The sequence below is a fragment of the Erigeron canadensis genome, chromosome 9, assembly GCF_010389155.1.
Source record: "Erigeron canadensis isolate Cc75 chromosome 9, C_canadensis_v1, whole genome shotgun sequence".
Taxonomy (NCBI): domain Eukaryota; kingdom Viridiplantae; phylum Streptophyta; class Magnoliopsida; order Asterales; family Asteraceae; genus Erigeron; species Erigeron canadensis.
The window spans coordinates 12564277-12567409 of NC_057769.1; positions in this window are offsets into that span (position 1 = coordinate 12564277).

The window sequence follows — 3133 nt, forward strand, 5'->3', positions numbered from 1 at the left end:
TAACCTAAAACGTTTGTTATTGTGATGCAAATCGATTAGGAGTTAATCAATGATTTCATTGCATCATTATGGTCTTAAAATGATGAATTTTGAGGTATAAAAGTCATTCATAAGGTTTAGGGTCGTTTAGGTGTGTTTAGTTAAGTTTTGGAGGTTAAACAATGAGTTTTGTGTAGAACCGGGACTAGCTGCGGCGCAACTAGAAAACAGTGACCTTTAGTTGCGATGCAACTTGGTTGTTGCGACGCAATAGCGACAAAATTTTCAAATGGCAATAACTTTTGAACCGTAACTCCGTTTTTAACAAATAAGCTATCCACGGAATCGTGAGAGAGTCTACTTTCTAATGGTAATACTTTTAAAAGATGATGATGATGTCAAGTTTCCAGAAAGGTTAATTTAGTAAGTGAATGTCGAGTTCCGTCGAGTTATGTAAGCCCTTATATATTAAACGAACCTCCGATGCATCAAGCATTGTCATGAGTCATGTTTATAGGTATTTAGACTTGAGTAATGACCATAAGTAAGTGGGTACTTGTTAGCTCATTATGTTGTCTAATGGGCCGGGAATACTTGCAAAGCTCGGTAACTTGTGTTATCATTTGTTGTGCTCTTCAACAAGGTAAGATACTCTACTTTGACACGCTGAGGGTTCAACAAAAACATAGTTTTCATATAATAATTTCCCCAAATGGTATCTTGTTTGCTTATGTGTATTCGGGATTATACGGGAGGTGATATGGACTATGTAGATGCATATTGAAGACTGAAATGCTACCCCAATGATATGTACTGATATGAGATGCTATGTATGCTTAACAGATGAAATGAAATATGATATGAGATAATAGGTGTTTTGCAACGATATATGATATGAGATGATAGATGATATGAAATGATGTACGATCTATGATGATAAATGATATGCAATGTTGATATGCAATGATATATGATGATGTACGTTATGTAACAATGCATGTGATGTAATGATATGCTATGAAATGCTATGTAATGTCTTGAGATGAAGTGAAATGTGTTATATGTTGATGATATGTACAGTGTGCATGACTACATGGATTGTTCATCTAGTTCACTAGACTTGTTAAGTTGCCATGATACGTGCACGTTTAAGGGCCCAAACGTAAAAAGATGATATGTGATGATGTTTAGGTAACGTGGACACCTAAACTATATGTGATGTAAACCGAGCTCGTATATGATATGAAAGTGTTAAGCTTAACCCGTACTTGCCCTTGCCCGGCGGGTGCGTATATGGTTGCGTGGGTGGCTCCTTGCAACATAAATATGTGGTTTGAGTATCTCCGGGTGGCATGATTAACCACCAATGTCTTTGAACATACGGACTACTCCTGGATTGGCTTGCCATTCCTTAACTACATTGATGGACTGCCGTAAGGCTTATCCATCTGGTCGGGTGTGAGGTTCTCTGTTAGGTCCTATGACCGTCTACACACAAACTTACACCTTATATGTGATGAGTGACTTATGTCACGCCTAATGTAAGTGACTTATGTCACACTATGCGATGATGTTTATATGTTATATGTAAAGTAAAAGATGATTAGGCACAGTTAGGTGATTCAACCTATGATGATGATGTTTGATGCGATGATATGTTATGGATGATGTGATGCATCGATGTGATATATGCCTTGACGATGTAATTATGACTTTTATATAATGTTTTAAATGGACAAATGTTTTATAAACTATGTGTTATCTTACTTAGCTAATTCGTTAGCTAACACTTGCTCTTTTAAAATGTGTTGTACCCTCAGATCCAACAATAGTGAGAAGGTAGATGTGAGAAGATGTGAGGCATGGGTAGATGATCTTGAAGTTGGCTGTAGTTTACCCATAGTGGCTGCTCGCATTAGACATTCATTTATGTTTAGATATTTATGATTTGTATTTACTATAATGTCGGTTGTTTAATGTTGAGCAACCAATGGATTTCCATTTAGACTTATTTTGATGATATGGCTAGTAACACCATTTTATGAATAAACCAAACAAATTTTGCTGGTTTGGACTTTTAAGGTTTAAATCCGCTTTCTTTTAACGCCGTTAGGCGAAAGTTTTTGGAAATCCATATTTTTAAACGACGGGTGTTACACGTTGGTATCAGAGAAATGGTTTAAGTGAACCAATGAATATAGGTTTGCCATAGGAATTGGACTTAAACCGATAGAAATCAAGTTAGGCTTAAGTAGGTATGCTTAGCCTTTGAGATAAAATGCCTTAGGACGGGTTGGGATGAGCGAGAGTGTAGGAATAAGGCTTTATGATGATTGGTTCATGATATGTGAATATGTTTTTAGCCTTTATTCTTCCGTTTCTCGCTTTTGCGTCACTAAATTTCTCTATTTCTACGATAGACGGTCCTTGAGGTGATGTGCTATTTACCTAACTGAATTTGATAAATGTGCGCTGTAACTAATTTTGAACATAATTAAACATAACCCATCTCATAATTTCGTTCCATTTCATCCCAACAAGTTTCAATTTCAATCTTGACTCAATTACACAACCAAAACCCTAGTTTTTGACCCATTTGAGCTTTGACCCGAAATTTGACCCAAGAACTCTTATATATGATCAAAAACATAATTACAAATATAAAATGATGAATTTGGGAGAGATTTAACTTACCAAAACAACCCAAGACTTGCAAATTCGAATTTAGGGCACAAAAATGGAAGAACACTTTCTAAGCTTGGAAATACTTGGATGTTGAAGATTATTATTAGTTAAGTTACAAGAATTAGTTAGTTGGACCTTAAAAACACAAAATTAAGGAGAACTTATGAAGGATTTATTGAGATTCTAGATATAGATGGAGAAGAAGAAGAAGAAAATTATATGAGAGGATGTGTGTGAGAGGGAGAAGATAAGATTTTTGGGTGAGGGAGAAATAAGAGAGTGAGTGGGAGTGTGTGTGTGGTGAGGGACGGCCAAGGGGTCTCATATTTGAGGCCCCGCTCCGCTAATTTTGACACATAGCTAAACGTTAACCATTTAAACGCTAAAACGAACCCGTAACCAAATTTAAACTTAACGTCACATTAAAACTCGACAAAATGCTCAAAATTCATATTAATTCATGAAAATC